The 26462-nt window shown below is 36.2% G+C and overlaps 1 long non-coding RNA gene across 1 annotated transcript in view; it reads right to left on the reverse strand.

Moving 5' to 3' along the window:
- LOC148950465 (uncharacterized) overlaps positions 1 to 26462 on the reverse strand; it is a 39113-nt gene that overhangs the window by 8119 nt on the left and 4532 nt on the right. The window contains exon 2 of the long non-coding RNA XR_016141966.1: positions 12013 to 12118. This is a non-coding gene — a long non-coding RNA (uncharacterized LOC148950465). The remainder of the gene's footprint in view (positions 1 to 12012; positions 12119 to 26462) is intronic.

Consider the following 26462-nt stretch of genomic DNA (forward strand, 5'->3'; position numbering starts at 1 on the left):
CAGCCTCTTTGCGCGTGGGCATAGGAGACTGCAATGGCCTTTGCCATTCGATTTAGAAATCGAGGATCGTTCAGTTCCACTAGCTTCGCTTCACAGTCCAAAGATATTTTATTGCTCTGGAGGAGGGTGTTTTGGAAATTTTTAAAATGTAAAACGGCCATATCACCCGAAACCGTTTCCACTGACTGGTAGCCATGCCGTCTACAATGCTTTATATGATCCCGTAGTTTGAAATCACTACGAAATCGAGACAGGCATGTCGGACAGTAGAAACATACCCCCCGCCCCTTTTTACCCTCCCCCAGAACTTTACTGATGTCTGTAATTGGGTTGAAATGGCCAATTGCATTGGGGTCGCTAGACGATGTGTACAACAACCATAATCAGTGCTTTACTCGATCAATTGACAGATTTCTTACTAAAATTACCACCTCCTTATTATTAAAACAAGCCACATGCTCAACCTTGGTTTCGTACTGGGCCACAGTTATACCGATATTTAAATGGGTATCGATCGTTTAAAAATTATCAATGGACCTGAGTGGTACTGGGTATTTCCCCTCTAAACAAGTGAAATCTACAATGGGAAAATCGGACCCCTCCTTCCCATGCACAGCCCAATATTCTAAATTCGTCTTTGTAGTGTCATCTGCTAGAGGTCGGAAAGCTGAAATGAGGAAAGCGTACTTGAAACATTTTGATCTGTTTCAAAACAGATTCGCTGAACACCTCTACACCCCTCTAAATCTGGATTATATTTTAAAACTGTTGCCCTTGGTTCTCCGCCCCCCCCCCTCTTAAAATAAAATCTTTTTTAAATTTACAAACATTAACGCTTAAATTTCCAACCAATAAAACCACAGACCCACTACCGTTTTCGTTATAATTCTCAAGATGCATAATAATGTGGCCTATCCAATCCGAAAACACACCCTCAAAATTTTCTAAATGGGGATAGACACATCTCGGTATGTACATAATGATGATAAACTTCACTTTTTCCCTCATTTAAATAAAACACCTTTAGAACAATTGAAACCTTAATTGGATCCCTACCTCCCCACAACTGAATTTGGTTTTCTAGCAGTGCACGAATTCTATCTACATATTCATGAACAATTTCTACAGGTTCAAACACAAAATTACCACCCAAAAGCGAATTAAAAGAATCACAAAAAGTTGCCGTGCAAACAACTATCGTATTTAAAATTGAGTTTGAGAGCTGAAAGTCAGGAAAAGTTGTAAATTGGATGTTCTCATCCTCCCCCTCCCCCTCTTGCATATTATCACCATCCCCTCCCCCACATTGTTCAATAATAGGGCTATGGGAAGCCACTTTATTAGTTTGAAGTGGGGAAATGTAATCAGTGGGGGGAGGGCTCCCTGTTAATTTATTGGAAAAATTCTCTAAGATTTTTAAGGTGTTTGGACTCAATTCCCCCGGCTCAACTGTGCTATTATCAACATTAAAATAATCGGCTAAAAAATTGTCAATGTTTTCTGGTATTTTCATTCAATTCATATTCCATGTTGAATTGTTTGAGAGATCCAGAGGCACGTCTTCTCCTTCTTCAAATGATGAGGATGATGATGGTGAATAAGGAACTAACACAACCTATAAAAGAAAATTGCTTATTTTCAAAGTGTCTAAATCATCCCTATTTATAAAATTAGTTGATTTTTTAAAACCCACTTAGTAGCAGTTAGTTCCCTACTCTATATATATTATGAAAGTTCCAACTTAATACAATCTAAAAGATAACAAAGAAGGTGTTGATTTTACTCAAACAACTCCTCAAAAAATTTCATATTAAAACTCTTTATCTACTATGGAAAAAACATGATTTGAAATGGATAGAAAGTTGTAGAAGCATGATTAAGCATTCGTTTACCATTTACCCTACTATATCCGGGATATAGTGCCTTTTTTTGGCTTCGCTATGAGAATTCAGCAGGCTGAACGTATAAAATAATTGGAAGAACAATATATTTCCTTTGGGGGAGAAAAAATATCTCTGACACGCTTTACTGTGTTGAAAAGAATGGCTTAAAAAAAGGGCTTACTTCTATGCCCCTTAAGACACGAGGTAAACTACAATATTCTCGCAAAAAATACCATTATTAATTTCATATGGTGAGATAAAAGGCTCTCTAACATCAAACTAGAAAATAGCTAAAAATATTATTATGAGGTTGAAAAATAACAAAGATACATGCAGTATGCGGAGAAAATAAGGTGATAGAAAAAAGCGGTTTCTTTGACAAGCAAAAAAATACATTATATTTAGGTATCTCTAAGGTGGGTAAGCAGAGAACTTTAAAACCCGGGGTGTGGAGGGGGATTATAACGAAAATAACATTTTGATATATCTTTCTGACTTTTACTGTGTGGAAAAATGGTGAAAAGAAAAGGCTAAAAAAAAGTCGGAAGAAATAGGTAGATATATCTATAATCAGGTAGAATGTAGAGGTAAAAATGCTTAAATTTTCATATTCCGGTTACACTTGTGTGCCTGAGAGCCCTGGAAAAACTTGAAGGGGGGTAACCTCACGATCTGAAATAGACAAAAGTTCTTGAAGGCCCTGGCAATGCATGCTGGAGGGCAACCTCCTGGACATGAAAAGATGTGTCATTTCTTGAAGGACCTGGTAAAGCAGCTTGCGTGGAGGATACAGAGAATTAATAGATTGTCCCTCTGGATGGTTCAGCTATTACGCCTTGCACAGATGCAGTGACGGAAACGTCACTGACTGGCTGCATTGGTTCCGTATTGGATTGGACTTGGGCAGACACCAATTGCCAGGAGGGCCTGGACCTGTGGCCACACTACGCAGCTATCGCCTTTGCAGGGGTTTTATCGCTACCCCTTGCTCTCTTTAATGGAGGAGGCGTACATTCTTCATAATTGGCCTTAAAAAAGAAGAAAAAATATAGTATGGAAAAATGATTCACTTTTTTTTACAGATGAAAAATTAGTACCCCCCACCCCATAACCATAATTTTGTCTAGAAAGCATTTATCTCCCTTTTCAGCAAAGCAAAAAGTAAAAATTTGCAAGAAATATACTAGGCTTAGAAATCAAACATTTTTATTGCACAACTTGTGAAAAATAATTCCCTTCACAAACAGTAGTCTGTAGCCTTAGGATAGAAATCAATGTTTCTATTTTTACCATTTATAATTTTTTTTAAATTTTCCAGTCTATAGGCTTTAAATAAGATAAAAAAGACTGTTAACACACAGCTTATAGGCCTAAAATTTGCGATCTTAGGTAAAAATGCTATTCAATTTACGCATAATAAAGTATCTTTTTCTTAAAACCGCCCCCCTTACTTTTCACACGATGAAATAGTTTGTTTTCACTTTACAATGAAGGTGTTAGAATTGAGGCATTGCCCCTTCCTCGCCCCCCCATATAAACACTGAGTACTCAAAATGGAAAATGAATGCTACATGAAACTAACATCCATCCCCTATTAACAATCCCCGCCTCCTTTTTTTACAGAAGAAAGCCCCTCTCCCTTTTTCAGTAAAGCAAAAGTAAAATTTGCGAGAAATAGGATATTTGGCTAATTTGATCGACTGATATCTTTTCGGCAAAACCTTTGGTTAAGCCGCTATCGTAATTGACGCGAATTACCAATCCGGATGTACACTTAAAGAGGTTCAATAACTATGGTTTTAAGTCTTTGCGGAAATCTGTAAGTCAAGTTATCGGGCTTAAATGGAAACAGTATATTAAGGGATTGACAGAAAGTTGGCTGTCACTTTTAGATAGGATACAGAATAAATTTCCAATGAAAGAAATAAAGTCATAAACAGCGGGGACGGGGGGGGGGTTACATGGTAAAAAGAGTGTTCTACGCTTTCTATCGAGTATAAACATCATATAGTGGAGTTTGTATTGTGGGGGGGGGGGTATCCCCTGAATTTACTGAAGGTTAGGTTACTATGTAAAATGATTTTATTTGAAAAAAAACTAAGAAAATTTACTAAACTGAACTCACATCATAAATCAATGTAGCCAGAGTTTCCAAGTCAATAATATCCGATGCTTGTTCCATGGTGTCTTAAAACTTTATGTTAGTTTAATCACAACGCATGTCCGTTATATACAAAATCTCAAGGGCAAATTGTGATGTAATGGGAAACCTTATGTAACCGACTCCCTGATTGGCTTAGAGGGAGACACGTGATCCTGTTCCCGTTATCGGATCAATACATTCCCCCCACCGACTATGTAATCAATTTCTCAGATATTTAGTTCCCCTTCGATTACGCAATCATTTTCTCAGAAATTCACTTCCCCTTCGATTACGCAATCAATTTCTCGGAAATCCTCTCCCCTTCGATTACGCAATCAATACATCTCTCCCCCTTAATGCGCATGTGCAAACTTCGTCCCGGAGACAAGAAACTTGGAAACAACAAATAAATCGACCTTTAAAGAGGTGTCATTGACCCGTTAGAATCAATAAACCCTGAAAATACATCAAAGTGAGAAAAAACCTGTTTTTTCATTCTCAGTGACAAAAACCATAAAAACATGCATAAATTATGTTAGATCCTTGGGAGATATTATGCCCTTCCTACTATTATTGAAAATTGTGCCATATATATATATATATATATATATATATATATATATATATATATATATATATATATATATATATATATATATATATATATATATATATATATATATATATATATATATATATATATATATATATATATATATATATATATATATATATATATATATATATATATATATATATATATATATATATATATATATATATATATATATATATATATATATATATATATATATATATATATATATATATATATATATATATATATATATATATATATATATATATATATATATATATATATATATATATATATATATATAGAGAGATAGAGAGATAGAGAGAGAGAGAGAGAGAGAGAGAGAGAGAGAGAGAGAGAGAGAGAGACCAATAAACAGAGATATGAAGAAAGAGAGTTTGGGAGAGAGGGTGGCACATCCCGAAATTGTATCGATCTGCTTCAAAATTGTTTTATTGAAAATTGTGCCATCAAATTCATCGTATCAGAGAACCGTGTTGTAGAGGTTTCAAGCTCTAATTTTTAAAAATGTGGATTTTTTTTTTTTTTGCCAGAAGAAAGATCAAGAATGCGTGTTGATTGTATCGATCCAATTGTATATAGACATGTTTCGGGGGGAAAGGCATTTTCTGCGGGTGGATGTTCTACGGAGAGAATTTTCCATTAGAATGGAAGTTTCTTGGGGTGAACTTTCCAGGGGAAATTTTAACTGGGAGAATTTGCAATTCATAGACGATAATTTTTTTTATTTGTCTTAATTTTTCGTTGGGGACCCCATTTTACAAGAAGACATGGGAACATTTTACTCTGGGGGAATTGTCAGGGGAACATTTTCCAGGGGAGCTGGAATTCTCTCGGGCACTTCTACGTGGGGGGGGGGAGGGGGATTTTTCACGGAAGAAATTCTCCATGGGGGAATTATCACCAGGAGAAATTTTCCATGGGAAAAATTTTTCACGGGAGAACCTCTAAATTAGGGGGTGGGGGTGGGAGAGGATTTCCAAGCAGGGGGTATTCCGCCATGACCTGAAAAACGATCAGAAATTAAATAAGGAAAATAGGTCGTTTCAAACAATTCGAGCAAACGAACTGTAAGTAAGGAACGACGCGGCTCAATAGTAACCGAAACTCTAAAAAACGGAATTTCGGATCAAATGGATCAAAGAATCGGCTTATTATTCTGATTCCAAATATATAAGGTTCATTAAGTCTATTGTCACCCATTAATAGCTACGAGCCTGAGAATATTTGCCGGACTTTCGAAAACCCTCTAAAGTCAAAGAATATTATTAAAAATCACACCATCAGATTCAGCGTATCCGAGAATCCTGTTGTATAAGCTTCAAGCTCTCATCTGTAAAACTGTGTAATTTTGTATTTTTTGCCAGAAAAAAGATCACGGATGCGTGTTTATTTGTTCGTTTGTTTCTTTTTTTTTTTGTTTTTTTTTTCCAGGGGTGATCGCATCCAACCAATAGTCGTAGATATCAGAAAAGGGCTCATTCGAAAGGAAATTAAAAATTCTAGTGCTCTTTTTAAGTGACCAAACAGATTGGAGGGAAACTAGCCCCCCCCCCTCCCACCCCCTTTTTCCTAAAAAAGTCCGATCAAATTTTAAGATAGCCATTTTGTTCAGCATAGTTGAAAAGCCTAGTAACCAAGTCATGAAATTTCCCCTTTGTTTACGTATAGTATTTGTTATTGGTAAGTATATGAACATTTTTCGGGGGAGAGGGGTTCTGCAGGGGAATTTTTCACGGGGATAATTGCCCGTGGGAAGGAAAACTTCTGGGGTGAACTTTCCAGGGGAAATTTTACACTGGGAGGATTTGAAAGAATTCCTATAGGAAATTCTTTTTGTTTTTCTTACTTTCTCTTTACGAACTGAGTTTTACATCCGGAGATGTTCCGGGGGAATTATCCGGGGGATATTTTCAGCGTGTTTGGATTTCTGGGAACAAATTTCCACGGAAGAGGGGATTTTCGGAGTTATCAGGATAACGATTAGGAATTAAAGTCTTCAAATGAAAATATGACAAGAAGGATTTTTCAGTCTGAATCGTCCGCAAGAAATTTTACGGGGGGGGGGATTTTCAGCAAGAATGGAACTGTCTGAAGGGAATTTTACGGTGGGGGGGGTGTTTTTACACGGGTGGAAATTTCCACTGACTAGTTCCCCGTGAGACGAGGGAATTTTTCATGGAGGGTGAGCCAGATTTATCGACATTATTTGAAAAACGACCAGATATTAAATACAAAAAACCAAGTTTTTTCAACTGAAAGTAAGGAGCAACATTGAAACCAAAACCTAACAAAATTTATTCTGTATATAAAGGGGCTGCCCCTCTCCTCAATACATTGCTCTTTACTCTAAAGTTTGACTGTTTGTCCCAGTTTTTTAAGAACGAGTCCTGAAACACAAGGGCTGTTAAATTAGAACAGGAAGTTTTTTTAAGTTCTACAGGTTTTAGCGTAATGAGCAAGATATTGAGTGGGAACAACCCGTTTAAATACGGAATAATTTCTGTTTATTTTGAATTTTAATATTGCTCCTCATTTTCAGTTTAAAAAATTATTTATTTCAAATGAAAGTATGCTAAGGAGTATTTTTCAGTCAGAATCGTCCGCCAGAAATTTTCTGGAGGGAATTCGCAGTGAGGATTGAATTATTCGGGGGTAATTTCCCCGGGGGAAAGACTATGTGGGAGAACCTTTCTATGGAATTTATTTTCGTAGGGGGGGGGGAGGGAATTTCCCATGGAGTGGGAGGTAGATTTCCTGGGATTATTTTTAAAAAAGGATCAGAAATTAGATGCTAAAAAACAAGTTTTTTTAATGAAAGTAAGGAGCAACATTAAGATTCAAAACGAACAGAACTTATTCCGTATATAAAGGGGGCTGTCCTCGCCTCAACACACCGCTCTTTGCGCTAAAGTTCGACCTTTTGTCCCAATTCTGTAAGAATTGGGACGCTTCCTGAAACACAAGGGTCGTTTAATTAGAATCAGAATATTTTTTTTTAAAGGCATTAAAAGACTTTAGCGTGAAGGGAAAAGATATTGAGGAGGGAGAAAACCCCTTATGCACGGGATAGTTTCTGTTCGTTTTAAGTTTAAATATTGCTCCATGCTTTCAGTAGAAACAGCTTTATTTTAATTAGTACAAACGAGTTCTTCTTAACTTCATGTTAAATATTAATAAAAATAAATTAAAAAGGGAACAAGCAGAATTGCAAAGCAGAGCGAAAAGACAAAATGACAAAAACACACTGTTTTAATATTCCTACGGTAAGCATCATAAACATACCCTGAACATATTCTCATGATTGCAAAGATTACACTACAATGTCGTTTATCACTTTCAAATTTGCCAAAAGGAGAATGAGGAATCTAAATCTATAGGAAAAAAAAAATTATAAATGCTTTATCAATTATAATCCAATCACGTACACCAGTACCGTTAATTTTTTTCCACATACTATAAAATTTATGCAACCATTATGTTTCTGTATTTCATAATTCAAAAGGATGTAGATTTAACTAAATACGTAGTAAAATTAGACACAACTAATTCTCCAGTAGGTAGAACATTCCCTTCGGCAGGGATTGTTATGGTGATTCTGCAGGAGTCTTGCCTCCTCCCTTGGATGAACTCAAACAAAACAAAATGCTTCAATTTCTATTTGTGGATGTCATTTGAAAGCATAATAGACTGAGGGAAATCATCTGTAAGATAGCAAACAAGAGGTGGCATGCGCTTTGTCACCCATGGCAAAGGGCTGAATTCTATTTAATAATAGTGATGTGACCAAATCGGAATTCAGAATCGGGAAAATGTGGGAAATATTATAATGAGAATCGGAACCAACGAGCTATTTACGTTTCTCAAAAAATTTCTTATTCGAGTTATATTTTTAAAACACAAAATAGAGTTGCACTTGACCTTCATTTATTATTTAAATCAATTAAAAAAAAAAAAACTTTTTCCACAAAAGAAATTTTTCTAAGAAGAGTAATGAGCTACAATAAACCAAAGATGAGCCGACATAAAGTCAAATAGTTTTTTCAAGCGCAAAACTACCATGAGCCACAATAAATAAATAAATGAAACCCAAAATGAACGGAAATTACAATAAATAACCGAGTCAAACCCATAACTAGCAGAAATTAAGAGCGGTGCTGCCACCCCCCGTACCTTCTAAAGACCAGAACAAAATTTGCGTTTTAGTGAAAACAATTCTCATTTCGAGTTATGTGTTTTTATTTCTCATAATATCGAAAAAGAGAAAAAAAAGTTGTAACCAAGATTACTGACAGAAACGAATGAATGTGGACTGACAGATTAATATATATGTTGATATTCATTCCTGATAGTCTTAATAATTTAGAATTTAATAAATTTAAAAAAAGAGAACACTTTTAAAACGTATTTTGTCTTCAGTAAAGTACAAATTATGTTCTGGTCTTTAGAAGGCACTGCAATTACTACTACTATGCACCTAGTGCGTTTTTATTAGGTCAACATACCCTAAATCGTCATGCCCTAAAATTTTCAAGTTAATATTCAAAGCTAATCCTAAGATGCTTCTGATACGCCCTTTTGACAGCCTGCAAACTTACAGCGAAATTTCAATTTAATTAAACATCTCGCTCAACTTTCTTGAAAATTTCTCTCTAATACTCTTAACCTTAGTAGTAGCATTAGAAGTAATAGTAGTAACATGCATATAGTAGCTTTTGGTTGGATCAACATCCCCCAGAACATCAACTGAAAATTTCAACTTAAAACTCTAGGCTATTCCTGGGGTATAGCTGTTACGCTCTTTGGATAACATGCGTCGACATATTGTGTTTTGATTTAGTTCAACATCCTCCTCAATATTCCCAGAAAGTTTCGTCATAATACCCTTAGATCCAGTTGTACTAGTAGTAGTAGCAGTAGTAGTACTATTTGTAGTAGTAGTATCCACAAAGCGCCTTTTGTTAGTTCAACATCCCCCTTAAACATGCCCTGAAAGTTTCAAATTAATACCATAGATAATTCCTAGGATATTGCTGATAAGCCCTTTCGACAACCTGAATGCACAGAGTGTGTATTGATTTAGTTCAATATCCCTCTGAACATTCCCTGAAAGTTTCACCTTCATGTCATTAGCTTTAGTAATAGAAGTAGCAAAAGTAGCAGTAGTAGGCTACTACTTTTAACAAAATTAGCAGTAAGAGCATGCAAATATTGCCTTTTGGTTAGTTCAATATCCCGATACAGCATACGGTGTAATTTTCAGCTTAATAGTCCAATCCACTCCTAAGATACTGCTACTACGCCCTTTTAAAAGCCTTCTTGGACATGGTGTGATTTAATTTAATTCAAATTCCCCCTCAATGTCCCCTATAGTTTTCACCTCCATACCCTTAGGCTTAGTAGCCTTAATACTCTAAGCTGCTCCTAAGATATTGCTTATATGACCTTTTGACACCCAGTGTGCACATTGTGTGTTTTTCTGGAGATTCATTTATTATTTAAACCTAAATTTTTCTGTTTTTTGTTGTTTTTTTTAAGGGGAAACTCATACAAGACACCACTCTTATTTCTGACAAGGCAGCTTACATGGTTTGAAAAGTAAAAATTTTGAATTTCTAGCGAAAATAGAATTTACCTGCTTAAGCGCTTTTTCTCTGATTATTAAAAAATATGTGCTGAAGCTAATGTCTAATCTCAATTTGAATTTTCATCGCAGTCAATTTCAATCAAACCTGCCCTTTTGTTATTTCCTTCAACTCTTTCAAGTTTTTTTCCTTTTTTTGTATTATAATATGGTGAGTGTCACTAGTTTAGTTTTCTCCTTTTTTTATATTTTCCCTTTTTTTCTTGGTTCGTAAACTCTATTTTTTCCACTTTCTGTAACTCCTTCCCCCTCCTATGTTTTTAACTTTTGCTCTTTTTTCTACCTCTAATTGCCGTGAGAGCGCAGCGTTTTTAAATTGGCCTAATATTAAGCATGAAAGACACAAAACAGAAAAAAGAGAAATTCAAATGTAGGCTAACCAAAAACAAGGGGAGAATTCGAAATTTCTGTATGCATAAATCTGATAGAGAAGCGAATATTTTTCTCTTCTTTTAAAAAGAAATCATTAAAATACATGAAAACCCTAGGTTTTTAAAACAAAAGTAACAAGTGATTATACTTATTAACAATTGACCTTTATTAGAAAGGGGCTATCCCACTCTATAATATGCAAATTATTGAAAATACACCACACTCAATTGTGTTAAAAATCGGAACAAGGAGTTGTGTCGGAATGGCACTGGAATATCGAAATCATGTGTCGGACGCGAATTGGAGGACCCTATAGCATCAACTTAAGACCAGTCACGAAGTGTGAAGCTATACCATTTAAAATGTCAAGCTAAATCATGAACTTAGTGACACTGAGTCAGATACCTTTGCTACACATAGGTCCAGACACAGCTCCGACCCTCAGTGGAGAGGGTGGAGGTCAGAGCAATTTTCCTAGGAGGGAGGGGTATTATCGAAAAAATTAGCTTTTTATGTGAAAATTCTTTAATCTCTCCATGAACCGGTCGTTTGGACCAATTCCAGAAGGAACCTCCATCCTCCTGACCAATCAATAGTGCTGTCATATGAAACATTTCTGTTACATCCAAAATAAGATCCAAAATAATAAAAAGTTATTCCTAACTAATGTGAAAATGTGACAGCAAATGAATATTCTTCTAGGTACCAATGTACATACTTTACATTTGTTAAATAACAGCACGCCTTGATTGATTTTTCGGGGCATCAAACATTCAAATCCTTAAACTAGGACAGGTGTAAATTAACAACATCAAAAGACCTCAAAAAAATAAAATAAAAAAAAATTTAATTCTTTATTTAAGAAAAATAAATACTACAAAGAAAGAACAGCATAAATCCGAGTGGTATCAGAATTCCCACAGGCACCAATAGGTTGTGATTTTGGGAAATAAAGTTTGGGATCAGCACAAAAAGCAGGAACCATTGTGCGAATAGTTGATCCATGGTAATTGCGCTATAAATCATCTTACTAACAGAATATGGATTATCAAGCAGTTCTGCTGGTATTCCCTTAATTTTGAATCAGCGTGCAACCTGCGAGATAATTTTAATAAAATTTCACATTTTACAGCAAATAATGCGAAGATAATCTAATTGCCATCATAAAAGACATACTTTTTTATTTTTCAAACGTTACGTTTGTCTTTGGTCACGTGAATTAATTTATAGAAGTTATACAGTCTGGGATAATGAGGAAAAAGGGGACTAGTAGGAATAACCCATGTAGTGCTTATGAGCTGGACAGTTGAAGGGAATTAGTTGATTAGAAACAATTTATATATTTTCTAACCTTTTAGGACTTCGAAACAATCCTCTCAGTTTCATAGATCTGAAAAAATACTTGTATTCTCCATACATCTAAGCACCGAAGGAGATGTATGAGTTCAAGATATTTCCTACAAATAAAAAATAGTGACAAAAATGAAAATAAAAAAACAGCAAGCTAATGATTCTAGAAAAATGGCAAAATGAAATAAAAAATGAAGAAATGATCTACGCAAATTGGAGTTTCTATGATTGGTCTCTTTTTTCATTAGTAGCCTATATAAAACTTACACTCAAATAAGACCATAGTTTAAGTTAAACTCAGAGAAACGTTTTTAGGAAAGTTAGAAAATCACATGGAAACTGAATGTCTGCACTTTTTTTTCGTAAGCTTCCAAGCAACTGGTAGAGACTCAATTCAAGACCTTAACATAGCTGCTGCAGAAAAGCTATGGGAAGCTTTAGAGCTAGGAAGAGTTCATAACTTTGTTACCTTAGGCGCTCAGCAAGACAAAAATCTAGCCCTGCCTTAGTTCAAAAAGAAACATCTGTCCTGCAGCTCAAGGTACAATCAAACCGATAAATAAATGCTTATTTAGGTTTCAATTGGGAAATAGATATCAAACAGAATAAATAGTTCAAAGCTGTGGACATGGTCAGTCTTAAAACTTTGAAAACTTTTCGTTTGGGGTCTCCAATTACCTTCAAATGGCTCACAGAACTGATATACTATTTGAATTACCCTTACTCTATGCCTATCTACCGTAGTTTTGCTGATACATAAAAGTCCAAATAGGGATAAATCCTTTTAATAGACAGGGAAAATTCACAAAAAATACCGGATATTTCGGTCACATATGGAGTGATCGTAATCAGCAGGATACCGTCATCAGGACCACAATATTCCGTATTTGTTTGTGAATTATCACTGTCTATTAGAAGGATTTATCCCTATTTGAACTTTTATTTATCGTCATGGAGAGGCAGTGGCCTTGGAAAATTTAGACAGTATAATGAAACTCAATAATTTCTGGCTGCTACATTCTCGGCGCGTACAAACAGATCCTCCCATTTAATCTGCCATCAGCATTCCAGTGTATATTACCCTGGAACACGTATTTTGGCAGAAATTTTCTCAAAATACCTTTGAAACCAACTTGAGACTGTTTGTTATTCCTAAAAACATCTAATAATAACATTACACTACTAATTACCGATTTTTGTATATATGTATTGGAATACATTAATTTAAAATTAGATTCTTTAAAAGTTAATGTTACAAAGGTGAAGCCAAGTTTCACGTTCAAGAGAAATCTGACTTGCCTACCCGCGAAAAAACTAATGTCGCTTATGTTTATACTTTTTTAAATGTTCTCCGGAGCACTTGCACCTCGGTCCGGCTTTGTCTAATGGTTGAGATGGGGAATGATTGTACTGTCTAAATTTATCTACAGTGGTTTTGCCCTAGGATGGATGGTAGGCTATCTATCAACAAGTAAAATGAATCTATATATATATATATATATATATAATTCTGGGAAGTTATGTTAGCTTCACCTCTCAAAGGGACTATCTGTCTTAGCTTTACTCTAATTAGCTATGGCTCTCAAGTTTTTCATTCCTTCCACTAAGTTGATTTTAATTCAACCAAGTCTGTCTATTTTTTAACTAAAATCAACTTGGTAGAATTGATAAAAAGTCGAGAGCTTTTTTTTAAGCTTACAAGCAACTAATAGGATTTCATTTTAGAACTTAGCACAGCTGCTGCGGAAAAGATATGGGAAGGCTTAGTCCTTGGGAGAGCATATAACTTTGTTAGCTTAGGGGCCCAGCAAGACATAAATGCAGCCCTGTCACAGTTCAAATTGAAACATCTGTCCTGCAGCTCAAGGTAAAAATAAATATTTATTTAGATTTCAAGAGGAAACAGAGATGAAACAGCTGGAACACTTCAAATCTATCATGTTTTTAAAACTAATAATAAAAGGATGATTTTAGTTAACAACAATTAATCTCTTAAACAAGGACATACTATGGAGTTTAACTATAGGAATTAAAGCCTGCTAACACCAAATCATGAAAAAAAAATAGTTTTAAAAGCTATCACAAAAAAATAAAGCAGTACCATAATAAAGAAATGATCCCGGAATAGACAAATCATAGGCAGCGCAATAGCGCTACCTAAGTAAAGAACGATGTTGGCACATATTTTTTTTTCTGGACCAGGGCACTTCGTATCGTAGGAGTTGTCGTAGAAACTTCAAAAAGGCCTCATTCGATTGAAAGTTGCAAGGGATAGTGCCCTTTTTAATATTCGAAAGGGATTGGAGGGCAAATAACCCCCCTCCTACGCCCACCACTTCCCCAAACACATCCAATCAAAATTTTGAGATAGACATTTTGTTCACTGTAGATGATTTCCACATGGAAATTATGTTTTTGAGGAGGATACTCCCCCCACAGCCCTAAGGGCAGGGGTTGTAAGTTATGCCCTAGGGGCATATAAGGTTTTTTATAGAAAGCTTTGTCATAGAAACTTCAAATAGGGTTCATTTGGTTAGAAATTCAAATGTCGAAGTGCTCTTTTTAATAGTCAAAAGTGATTGGAGGGCAACTAACCCCCGTCTCAAGTCTACCTTTTCCCCAAACACATCCAATCAAAACTTTGAGATAGCCATTTTGTTCAGCGTAGTTAAAAGTTCTGGAAATTAGGTCTTCTAGGATGACCCCCCCCATCCCTCAGGGCAAGGGTTTTAAGTTATGCACTGGGGCATATAAGGTTTTTATAGAAAGAGTTGTCGTAGAAACTTCAAAAAGTGCTCATTCGATTAGAAATTGAAATAGCTAGTGCCCTTTTTAATACTCGAAAGTTATTGGAAGACAACTAACACCCCTACTATGCCCACCACTTCCCCAAACACATCCAATCAAAATTTTGAGATAGCCATGTTGTTCAACGTAGTTGAAAGCTCTGGGAATTATATCTTTGAGCAGGACACTTCCCCTGCAGTCTTTAGTGTAAGGGTTTTAAGTTATGCCCTGGGGGCAAAACCTTTGTCGTAGAAACTTGTAAAAGAGCTCATTCGATTGGAAATTCAAAGGGCTAGTGCCCTTTTTGATAGTTGAAAGTGATTTGAGGGCAACTAACCCCCTCTCACGCCCACCTTTTCCCCAAACACATCCAATCAAAATTTTTAGATAGCCATTTTATTCAACGCAGTTGAAAGTTTTGGAAATTAGGTCTTGAAGTATGACAACCCATCCCCCCCCCCCTAACCCTCAGGGCAAGGGTTTTAAGTTATGCCCTGGGGGCAGGTAAGGTCTTTATTGAAATTGATGTTGTAAAAACATCCAAAAGGGCTCATTCAATTGAAAATTGAAATTTGACATCCAACCAAAATTTTGAGATAGCCATTTTTTTCAACGTATTTGAAAGTTCTGGAAATTATGTCTTTGAGGATGATAAACACCTCCCCCCACAGCCCTCAGGGCAAGGGTTGTAAGTTATGCCCTGGGGGCATATAAGTTTTTTTTTATAGAGAGCGTTGTCATAGAAACTTCGAAAACTTCGAAGGGCTAGTGCCCTTTTTAATAGTCAAAAGTGATTGGAGGAAAACTAACACCCTTCCCATGCCCACCATTTCCCAAAAAACATCCAATAAAAATTTTTAGATAGCCATTTTGTTCAATATAGTTAACAAATAAAGAAAGAACGTTTTTGAGGATGACACTCCCCCACACTCGTCAGTGCAACGGGTGTAAGGTTTGCCCTGGGGGCATATAAGGTTTTATAGAAAGCGTTGTTGTAGAAACTTCAAAAAGGGCTCAATCGTTTGGAAATTAAAAGCGCTAGTGCCCTATTTGATAGTCGAAAGTGATTGGAGGGCAACTAACGCCCCTCTCACGCCCACCATTTCCCAAATCACATCCAATCCAAATTTTGAGATAGACATTTTGTTCAACGTAGTTGAAAGTTCTGGAATTAGGAAACTTCAAAAAGAACCCATTCAATTGGGAATTGAGAGGGCTGGTGCCTTTATTAATAGTCAAAAGCGATCGGAGGGCGAATTCCCCCCCCCCCATATCCATCATTTCCCCAGAGACTTCCGATCAACATTTTGACATAGCAATTTCGTTGAACGTAGTTGAAGGGTCCGGAAATTATGTTTTTAAGTATGACAGCCCCCCACAGCCCTCAGGGCTAAGGTTGTAAGTTATGCCCTGGGGGCATATAATTTCAGATAAAAAGTGTTGTCGTAAAAATTCAAGATGGGCTCTTTCGATTGGAAATTGAGAGGGCTATATCCCTTTTTAATAGTCGAAAGTAATCAGAGGGAGACTTGCCCCCCCCCCACGCCCATTATTTCCCCAAACATGTCCGATAAACAGTTTGATATGGCCATTTTGTTCAACGGAGTTGAAAGAGCGGGAAATTATTTCTTTGAGGATGTCAACTCTCCCCCCTAGCCCTCAGGGCAAGGGTTGTAAGTTGAACCCTGGGGACATATAGGGTTTTTATAGAAAGTGTGGTCATATATGCTCTAGTGCTGTTTTTAAGAGTCAAAGTGATCAGAGGGAAGCTACCCTCTCCCCCTACACACACGTTATATTGTCCCAAAATAAGTCTAATAGAAATTTTGAGATAGCCATTCTATTCAAAATAGTATAAATGTGACGAAACAAGGATCTTGGGCTTGAAACAAACCCCAGATATTAGGGGCAAGGGTTGTAAGTTATGCCCAGGGGGTGTTAAAAGTTTTTATGGAAGGGAGGGTTGTTTAACCTCTGAAGAGGCTCAGTCTTTCTCTCTGAAAAAAACTATGTAAATATAAAATGAACAGAAATTAATCAAAAAAACTTTTTGCAAAAAATAAGTTTTTCAAAAAAAAGTAAAGAACTCCATTAAACCAAAAATGAACAAAAATACAATAAAATAATCTATCAAGCATACAACTATCACAAATCAGTATCAATAAATAAATGAAACTCAAACCAAACAGAAATTAAAATAAGTCAAACTCAAAACAACCAGGAATTAATCTAAGTAGGGTTCTAAACCCTAGTTCTAAAAGCCAGAATATAATTTGTACTTTACTGAAAAAATTATTTTAAATGTTTTCATTTTTATAGCTTTAAGAAATAAAAAGTTAATTAAGATATTAAGGAATAAATATCAGCATATGTACATTAAACTGACAATGCACATTTTTTTCAGTAAATTAATTTGAACTTTTTCAGTAAAGTGCAAATTATATTCTGGCTTTTAGAAAGCATAGGGTAGGGAGATTGGGGTAATGGCGGTCAGCGGATAATGGCGGTCACTATGATTTCTTGTAAAGTGGATAACGCAGATTCATACCGATGGGTGCTGGCATCTCAAGAGAGTTTATGGAAATACTACTAGAGTGCTCGGCATCTTGCCGGTCTCAGTTTGTCTGTTGTGTAAGAAAGATTGTTTTGACATTTCAACTTATAAGATAGACAATAGTTTAATCCACTATCAGCTCTTTCTGTTTACATTTCATGGAACCAGTCTTATCTCGCAATAACAAGGTAAGTCATATTGTTGTATCATGTATCATTTTATTAAGGTTATATATATATATATATATATATATATATATATATATATATATATATATATATATATATATATATATACATATATATATTGAAAACCCGTCGTATACAATAAATGTACAATGACAGAGTATACAAAAATGCGAAAAGAGGAAACAAAACGATAATATACTAAAGAAAAAAAAAATAATAACAACAAAAGCAACAACTTCTTAAATAGTATACAAAATAGTACGAAAAGTGGAAACTGAAAGATAACATACTCAAAGATTACAACAGAAACAACAACTTTTTAGAAAATAGTAACAAAGACAACAACTTTTGAAAGGAGAAAAAAAATAAAAAATAAAAATAAAAAGAGAAACAAGAGGGAAAATTAAATAAGCAAACTTGCCCACTCGTGCTTTAGAATTGCTGGTTTTGGTTTTTGCCGGCTAATAAGTGTCTCAATAGCTAGATTTGAGTCCGCTAGATTATAGCGCCGAATCAGAAAACTTTTTTTTGCCCAAGGTGGCAATTTTAGTAGGAACAGCACCAACTTTATAAGAAATTTAAAATAAATTTTCTTGTGAAATATTATCGCATTTAATCAGCAGTTGTACCGAACCAATCTTGCTCAACTCATCCTCAGGGCTATACTGTGGTCTTTCTCCTCCCCATAGTATAGTGCAGACGGTTTGATATCATTCTATTATCCCTTATTGTTTTAGTTTTGTTTTTGTTTAAAGCTTTTTCCAATAGGCAATGATTAGAAGTCCTCCACAAAAAAGTCCCCCCAGATCCCACCTCAAATGCCAGTGAAAGTGATACCCATCTTGGCTGGTCAAGCACACTATCTCAAAGTTCAAATGATAGCTCCAATTCTGAGAATAGTGATAAGTGTAGGGGCTAATGTCACCATAAATGATGATAATGGGTTTCAAGAGGTCCTTTCTAGAAGCGCTAAAAAAAGGAAAAAAATATTCCAAATCAAATGCATTTCCCCTCTCTCTGCCCAAAATCCTCCCTCCAAGAACTTAGGAATTTTCCTTAAAATTATTCTTACTACCCCTTTGAAATAAAAAAGAGTAACTCGATAACAGTTGTGATTTTTAAACTGCTAAAATCAATATTTTTTCCTAATATTAACCGTAATGGATCTCTGTTAATATCTGTCCAAGATAAGAAATTATCAGACACAATGATTAGCCCAAAATTCCTTCTGAATACCCCAATTCAGGCATCTAAATGGAACCCAAAATAATTACCAACAATAATGGTAGTTTATAATGTTCCCCCAAAGATATGCATTCAGGAGTTATAAGAAGGGCTCTCAGATAGGGCTGGCAACACAATCCCAGTTAAAGATGTTACCCAACTCGGCAAACCTAACTCTAATGGCCTAAAAACAAGTAGATCCTTCTTATTTATACTGAAGGAAAAAATTAATATCCCGGAAAAATTATTCCTATTTGGGCAAATCAAGCCACACAAGTAATACAAACCTAAGCCTATCCAGTGTCAGAAGTGTCTCAAACTGGGACACACAACAAAAAAATGCAATGAAATTCTCCTAGAGTGTAGTAATTGTAAAGCTTTCCATCCTAAAGAGTTGACATCTTGCAACAACACTCAGCCTACGTGCATCAATTGCAAAGGCCCACATGAATCTACAAATAAATCACTATGCCCTGCATATAAGAAAAGAGCTCTGACACTCCAAATAGCAACAGAGAAGGCCATCCCATACCCATTTGCAGCAATGCAAGCAAATGCTGCCCAACAATACCAAATAAAGCCTGTAATGAAACCAACCAAAACCCCCAAGTCAAACGCCCCCAATGCATCAAGCACCCCATATAAAACACCATCTTCTAAGCCCCTAGCTCCCATCCCTATCAGAAGGAATCACCAAGTCAACAAGCCTCCATGTCCGGTGAGATGAGGTCAGCCTGCCCCCCCTCCCAAGAAGAAACAAACCAGAAACACTACCAGGAATTAATCCCTTAACCGACAAACAGGATACACAACCAAAAATGAAATCCCCAAATATATGCTTATTCATTCTAAACTGTAATGCAGTTCAGGCCATGAACATACATCAACTACAGAAAACAAAAATCATTGCAGAATTGGCAAAAATCTACATCCCTGATGATATGTTCATTCAAGCGAAAAAAGATCTTGCTTTACTTTTAACAAAGCTGAACATTGATACTCAGTCATATGAAGATTAAATCAACAACACAACATATATCAATACTCCAATGGAATGTAAGATCACTCACAGAAAATAATCTAAATGAACTAAAATCTTTTATGAATAATAATTCCATTAGTATTGCTTGCCTCCATGAAACTCATTTAACCCAAAATCAACAAATTAAGTCTCTGGGATATACTATCCTCAGAAAGGATAGATCTTCAGAGAGAAAAGGAGGTGGGGTTGCTTTATTAGTTAAAAATAATACAAAATTCTGTGGCATCAATTTTCCAGATTTTGCAAATGATGTTGATGCAATTGGTATCAGTGTTTGGCTGAATAATATAAAAACCTCCATATTAAGCTTTTATAACCCTAATGGCCAAACAACAGATGCCATGGGTTTCTTTAATTATATAAATAATTCTAATATGTTAAAAAATATCATTATTTGTGGAGATTTTTAATACCCACAGCCTTTTGTGGGGGAATAAACCAGCAAATAAAGCTGGTAAATTCATTGAGCATATGAATTCAAATGATAATGAATTAGCTGTTGCTACCCCTCCAAACCTGAATACATATTTCAACCCCAAAAGTTGCAGACTCTCTACAATTGACCTATAAATTGTGTCATTAAATATTTTGAATAAAATTTACATAAATAGAATTGACAGTCTATATACTGACCACTTTGCCATTGTTTGCTCCCTAAATGAACCTGCCAAAAGTCTATCTCATACCTCCAAATATATCAACACTAAAGCAAATTGGTCTATGTTCCAAAATAAGCTAAATGATGAAATTACAAGTTTCACCCAAAGTTCATGCATTTCAAACACAACAGTTGACACACTTGCTGAAGTCTTCAAATCTTTACTAATAAATACAGCTAATCATGCTATCCCCAGGACAACACCTAAGAAAACATTCCCAAAACACATTCCTAAAGCATGGTGGACAAATGAGTGCCTAAATAAATGGAGGGTAAAAAAGACAGCTAGGACAGAATTCATAAAAAAAACCATCACCTACTACATATTTAAAAAAATTAGAAGCATAATCTAATCTAAAAAGGACTATAATAGATGCTAAATATAAATACTGGAATAATTTTGCAAATAATCTCTACACAGAAACACATGAGCCAATTATACATAAAGTCATAAGCCACATCTGTGGGAAAAAGACTTCCCCCACCCATTCTGTATGAGCTTATACATAATAATACCCATTATGATAATGATAATGAAAAAGCTAACCTATTTGCAACTATTTTTGTTAATAAGCTAACATCAAACAATCAAAGCAAACTGTCCCCAATTCCTATGAACCCAAGTTACCAACCACGCCCAGGATTCAAGGACATAAGTAATCCATTTTCAATCCAGGAATTGAATAATACAATACATCATTTAGAACCAAAACTAGCGAAAGCTATAACAATATACATCTTACATGGATGAGGAATCTCACCCCTTCATACAAACAGGAACTGTTAAATTGTTATAATCACGCTTGGGCATCTTCTATGTTCCTCAATATATGGAAATGTTCGTCCCTCCTACCAATCCTAAAGAAAAATAAACCCAAAGATAACCCTGAGTCTTATAGGCCAATAATGATTACTCCTGTGATGGGGAAAATAATGGAGAAAATTATCTATCAGAGACTCCTCTGGTTTGTTGAAAAAAATAATATGATCCCTCACACTCAAACTGGATTCAGGAAACACCACTCCTCAACAGATGCTATCATTTTGCTAAAAAATGCAATATATGAATCTTTCTAAAAAAATAATGTCCTAGTAGCGGCTTTTCTAAATTTTAAAGGGGCATTTGACAAAATAAGCCACCAAACCCTTTCAAAAAAACTAGCAAACCTTGGACTACTGCCGAAGCTAGCATATTTTATTAATTTTTTCGTAGAAGTGCAACGTTTCATCGTTTGTGTTGGTTCAGCCTCTTCACCCCAAAAGACAATAACCAAAGGCCTACCTCAGAGAACAGTCCTCAGTTGCCTCCTATTTGCCCTATATCTGTGGGACATGAACCTACCCCACACAAATCTACAATATGCTGATGATATGGTGCTATGGTCATCTGGCAACACCTTTCAGATAGCACAGTCAAATCTTCAAAAGTCACTTTCCCAGTTTGAAAAATTCTCTCAACATTCAGATTTACCCATTGCACCTACCAATTCAAAAATAATCCAATTTCACCGAAAGCGAGACCATGTTAATGCAAAACTAACTCTAAATAAAACAACTATTCCAGAAGATAATCATATTAATTACCTAGGTCTCATGCTTGACCACTTAATTTCCACCTCCACATTTCAAACACAATAAAAAAATGCTAAAGAAAAACAAATATACTAAAAAGACTTCTTTCCACACCCTGGGGTTGTAAGGAGAAAACCTTACTCCAGTTTTGTACTTCACATATAAGACCCCATATTGACTATGGGCTCATCGTCTATGGTGCATGTGCAAAAACCCAGATGCAAAAAATTGAAACAACACAAAATGATATAATACATCTCATATTTGGTCTTAGGAAACTCACAAGCACCAAGTTTCTGCTTATGAAGAGTGGACTAAACACAAAAAGGGAGAGATATAGCTTTCTCTTGATAAAACATCTTACAAAAATCAAATCAAGTATCTCACACACACTATACAATTGGCTATGAAATCCATCCATGTATCTAGGTATTGAAGATGAGTATGCCAATATTCAGAGAAATTCCCCATACCAGAAAAGTCTATTGCACCCACTTTCCCTGACCCCTCCATGGAATTGGTAAAGTACCATAATAAATACTGACTTCTCAAAGTGGAATAAAGATTTAACCCCCATTGCTTTTGTCCAGAGAAAATTTGCAGAACTTAATACAATTACCTATAAAAATCATTTCCAAATATTTGTTGATGGGTCAAAAGAGAATGAGAAGGTTGCAAGTGGTGTTTTCCTTCCTCGCCTGAAAATTGCAATGGGCGAGAGATTATATAATAATTTATCTATAATGTCTGCTGAGCTAAATGCCATAATCATGGCATTAGAACACCTTAATGAAAACCAACCTTTGATTGCAAATTCAAATAATATTATCATATATTCCGACTCTCTATCAAGCCTTGAGTTGCTGGTCTCAGCTCCTCAGTATAAGTTGGACATTGACACTTATCATTGTCTCAGTATTATAGATAATCTTGCTTCAAGTGGCATAAAAACTTACTTTCAGTATATTCCTAGCCACTCTGGCATAAGTGGTAATCATCAGGTTGATGAAATAGCAAAAAATGCTATATATATTGACCAGCCAAGTGGGAGACCAATCCCAATTAGAGATATTTACCGATGGAGGCTATCAGATATTAATTTTAATAAGATTAATTCTATCCTTTCCCCCTTTCCCAATAAGTATCTTTCTAAAATTTATCATAGAATTCGTTCTGGAACAAATGAACTAAATTTCCTTGCATTCTCATATAAGTTTTCTAATTCAAGTGGTTCAATTCCCCAGTCCCCTCTTTGCAGGCATTGTAATATGAAAAATGAAACAATTGACCATTGCCTATTTGAATGTAATATGCTGATGTTTGCACAACATACCTTGCTTTGTAAACTGTTAAAATGCTTCAAACACCAAAAGATCTCCCTATCAGCCAAGAGCCAAGCCAACTATACCTGCACACAGAGCACAGAAATCGATATCTATCATCTTATATTTGAACTCCTTGAGTCAAAAGATCTACTGAAAGATATCTGAGAATATCTAATAAATAAGAGACAACCAAGCCAGTAGCTCTGTAGCCCACAGAGTGAAGCAAAAAGAAAAGGGCTAAATAGTATCAACTGAATAGTCCGCCTGCTGCGAATTAGAGGAGGAGAGGTACTTTGCAAAACGGAAAAATAAAGAGCAGATTTTAGACTTTTCACGGTTTGCCAATAAATTCCAGAAAGGGGTCACATATAATATATGTGGCAGAGCGGTAGCGTTGTAAATACTTGCCAGGAGTGGACGGTTAAATCTCAGAGTGGATTTAACGATCAAAGCATAGGAGCTGGAAATTCGCCGTTCAAGATGTGAGATCAGGAGGGAGCGGGTATGATGTAATGAGGAACCTATTGGCAGCCCAAGATATACTATTTTATCAACTGGTTTTACTGAGCAATCACCTAGTGTGATATTAGTAGGAGGGTCATTCTTCCAATTATAAAGCAAGACTTCCGACTTTTGGTAGTTAAATCTCAGACCGACTTTCTCGTAGTTGGACTGCAGACATGAGAATATTTCTGAAAGGCGGTTAAGCGTCTAGCTGAGATTCAGCGTGTCATCAGCATAGCACACTAGGGAGATGTCAATGGAACTGAGAATAGATGATGAAGGACAGCTGTCTTGAGGTTCAATAATGTAGATGTTGAAGAAATTGGGGGAAAAAACTGCCCCCTGACGAGCACTTTTGCGGACTGGTATCAAAGCTGACCTTGGGGCTGGCCGAAGGCCTTTATCGGGAGGAAGCTTGAGTCGCACGCGAAGGCGAGAATAAAGATCACGGAAAGCCCAGATGATATTTGAGTTCACTCCTCTTTTAGCTGAGTTTAGCAACATAAGCACATGAATCAATGAATCAAACGCTCTCTGCAGGTCTAAGCCCCCAATCGCTAGACTTTCTCCTGATTTGTGTGCATCCAGGAGTGTATATGCCACGACATGGAGCGCTTCCGCACAACCAATGCCGCGTTGGAAACCGAATTGTCTTGGTGGACTACAACACAGTTTTTCAAACTCATCTACAAATAAAAGTTCAAATAACTTGCAGAGAGAGGTAGCAACCGTGATTGGACGGAAAGAGGAGCATTGCATGGTAACATTTCCTTTTTTAGGAACTGGCGTAAGGTCTCCAATTGAGAAAGTGGTTGGGACAATACCCTGAATGAGGATAATCTGCATCAGGAGGGTTACATGACTAATGAGAGTGGGCCCACCACTTTTTAGATGGAGAGCACTGTTCCCGTCAATCCCAAAAGATTGTTTAGGTTTTAAGTGAGAGATGGCCTTGCATACAGCTCCCTCCGCTACAAGATAATCACTCTGAGGACAACTATCTAAGAAGTCGTTCAACTCAGCTTTGTATCTTTTGTTGAGGGATGGGTCAGGAGGCGGAAATTCTGACCCATAATATGCATACCATTCAGAATCAGGGATAGCAGATGCGGATAAAGACTCATTGCTTTTAGAGGACAGAAATCGCCAAAGGAGAGAAGGATTAATTTTGACCCGTGTAGATTCAATATCAATCATCTTTTTTCAGTGAGCTTTTAGCTCCTTTGCGAATTTTCTTTTTGTGAGCAGGCGGATTGAATTGACTTCCCCTGAACAGGGTCGTCCACAAGAAACCCAAAGTTGAAGCCAAAATTTAGACTTAGAATGGGTATCCACTAACTCTGGATTTTCATACCAGCCAGGGTCTACTTAGAGGTCTACTTATGACAGGGTCTACTTAGAGGGACGGCAGCTTTTTCAGCACAGCGAAGGGCATGGCCAATTTCTGTGCAATAAAAGACAACTGATAGTTGTGTTTCCTCCCTTGAAAGAGCAGTTAATCTAGAAAGAAGATGGAAAGGGACACGGATCTTACGAAGGATTCTGGCGGCTTCTTCTTGAAATAAAACAGGGTTAATTTTACGCCAATCACGGCGAGACCTAGGAGGTGTTTTCGAAGTTGTTTGCGTTTGTGTATCTGAGCTGTGGCAAGGAATCTCAGCTGAGAACTGTATTGGTAAGTGATCAGACAGCTGAAAATCAAGCACAACCTTGACAGGCGAAATCCTGATATTTGCGGACGCAATGACGTGATCGAGATCTGATGTGGACATTGAGGTGTGTACATGTGTAAAATTTAAATCTTTGCACTTGAGGTCAAACTGGTCTCCAAAAGTACTAAGCAACAACGTAGAACATAAAGACCTAGATAACAGCAGTTCATTCAAGTCACAATTGAAGTCACCAACTAATATGCATTGAAGGCTTAAGGATCTAATACGGTTAATACACTGGCCAAGTTTATCACTAGAATAAGTAAATGCACGCTCCAAACGCTCATCATGGTAATTTGTAGGCAAATATACATTAATAAAATACAGCCCTCAGCACAAATCGCCAGAAAATTATCATTGACTTCAAATACACTAGATCTTAGAGTCAAACAAACAAAAGTGGCAATACCACCGGAGGGTTGCCCTTTTCCACTTAGCTGCTTTGCTGAAACTGAATAAACCGATACTGAACTATTAAAACTAAGAATACTTTTACTGCGGCTTGTGACGAAATGTTCTTGTAAACAGACAACTTCATTTTACTCAAAAACAACATCTAAGATTGGAATTTTATTTGCAAACTAGCCATTAATGTTCCACGATAAACATTTAACTGCAGAAGCTTCAGATGTCATTTCTTTTGTGGATTACTGTTTGAGGGACATTTTACACTGTAACACGTGTGACTGCCAATTTTGCATTCAACGCAGAATGTCGGCTGTCTGCATGGTTCCTATCGCGTAGATGAACCATGCAGTATATATACATCGTTCATCTCGCGTAGAACGATGTTCACTTGAGGCACATCTAGAGCATAAAGGTTCAGCCATACACTGGGAAGCGAGATGACCGATTTTGTGACAGTTATAGCATCGTCTTGGCAAG

Source organism: Artemia sp. Qi Xiang Cuo, chromosome 7 (assembly GCF_049724085.1).
Source record: "Artemia sp. Qi Xiang Cuo chromosome 7, ASM4972408v1, whole genome shotgun sequence".
NCBI lineage: Eukaryota > Metazoa > Arthropoda > Branchiopoda > Anostraca > Artemiidae > Artemia > Artemia sp. Qi Xiang Cuo.